The 1,671-nt window shown below is 55.2% G+C and overlaps 1 long non-coding RNA gene across 2 annotated transcripts; it reads right to left on the bottom strand.

Annotated features, from left to right (window-relative positions):
* Positions 1-871: 871 nt before the first annotated feature.
* On the bottom strand, positions 872-1,351 carry LOC135317657 (uncharacterized). 2 transcript variants are annotated; one of them, XR_010376402.1, is made up of 2 exons: positions 1,155-1,351; positions 872-1,115 (listed from the first exon to the last, which is right to left on the bottom strand). It is a non-coding gene; the product is annotated as an uncharacterized LOC135317657 (long non-coding RNA). The 2 variants fall into 2 exon arrangements; XR_010376401.1 differs by having other exon boundaries at positions 1,197-1,351.
* Between the last annotated feature and the right edge of the window lie 320 nt (positions 1,352-1,671).

Below are 1,671 nucleotides of genomic sequence, written 5' to 3'. Positions count from 1 at the left end.
CCCAGGGCCTCAGAAATGACCACAGGGCCCTTATTAATGACCCCCAGGGCCTCATTAGCCACCTCAGGCCCTAATTAATGATTCCCAGAGGCTAATTAATGAATCCAAGGCCCTTATTAATGACCCCCAGGGCCTCATTAATGACTACAGGGCCCTTATTAATGACCCCCAGGGCCTCAGTAATGACCACAGGGCCCTTATTAATGACCCCCAGGGCCTCATTAGCCACCTCAGGCCCTAATTAATGATTCCCAGAGGCTAATTAATGAATCCAAGGCCCTTATTAATGACCCCCAGGGCCTCAGAAATGACCACAGGGCCCTAATTAATGATCCCCAGAGGCTAATTAATGAATCCAAGGCCCTTATTAATGACCCCCAGGGCCTCATTAATGACCACAGGGCCCTTATTAATGATTCCCAGAGGCTAATTAATGAATCCAAGGCCCTTATTAGTGACCCCCAGGGCCTCATTAGCCACCTCAGGCCCTAATTAATGACCCCCCGGGGCTCATTAACAACCCCCAGGGCCCAATTCACAAGCGCTGGGGTCCTTGGGGACACTCTCGTGGGGTGTCCCCAGGGCCACCACACTGTGTCACTGCTGGGGTGGCCTCGGTGTCCCCCGTGTCACCCCCCGTGTCACCCCCGGAGGTGCCACCACGGGCGCCCCCCCACCCACAGGACACCCCCAGCCCCTGATCTGGGTGACACCTCGTCCTCTAGGTGACACCCCCAAGGTGACACCCCCAATAGGTGTCCCATCCCCCCCCACCCCGGAGGTGTCCAGGACCCCTTTGTCCCCACGTTGGGGACAATGACACGGCCCTGGATGTGCTGACTCAGCAGGAACAGACGGAGCCACCCAGAGCCACTGTGTCACCGCTTTATTGTCACCCAGAACCACTGTCACCCGTTTAGTGTCACCCAGAGCCCTTCTGTCACCGATATATTGTCACCCGTGTCCGCCCAGAGCCATTTTGTCACCCATTTGCTGTCACCCCCTGCGCACCCACAGCCATTTTGTCACCCGTTTGTTGTCACCCTTGTCCACCGACAGCCATTGTCACCCGTTTGTTGTCACCCAGAGCCATTTTGTCACCCATTTGTTGTCACCTGTGTCCACCCAGAGCCATTTTGCCACCCGTTTGTCACCCGTATCCACCGACAGCCATTTTGTCACCCGTTTGTTGTCACCCAGAGCCATCTTGTCACCTGTTTGTTGTCACCTGTGTCCACCCAGAGCCATTTTGTCACCCGTTTGTTGTCACCCACAGCCATTTTGTCACCCGTTTGTTGTCACTCGTGCCCACCCAGAGCCATTTTGTCACCCGTTTGTCACCCGTGCCCACCCACAGCCATTTTGTCACCCGTATCCACCGACAGCCATTTTGTCACCCGTTTGTTGTCACCCAGAGCCATTTTGTCACCCGTTTGTCGTCACCTGTGTCCACCCAGAGCCATTTTGTCACCCATTTGTTGTCACCCACAGCCATTTTGTCACCTGTTTGTTGTCACCCGTGCCCACCGACAGCCATTTTGTCACCCCTTTGCTGTCATCCATATCCACTGACAGCCATTTTGTCACCTGTTTGTTGTCACCCGTGTCCACCCAGAGCCATTTTGTCACCCGTTTGTCACCCGTGTCCACCCACAGCCATGTTGTCACCCG

This window comes from Phalacrocorax carbo, chromosome 26 (genome assembly GCF_963921805.1).
Source record: "Phalacrocorax carbo chromosome 26, bPhaCar2.1, whole genome shotgun sequence".
Classification (NCBI taxonomy): Eukaryota; Metazoa; Chordata; class Aves; order Suliformes; family Phalacrocoracidae; genus Phalacrocorax; species Phalacrocorax carbo.
The sequence above is the reverse complement of the archived record's forward strand: the minus strand, read 5'-3'. Positions and strand labels throughout refer to the sequence as shown.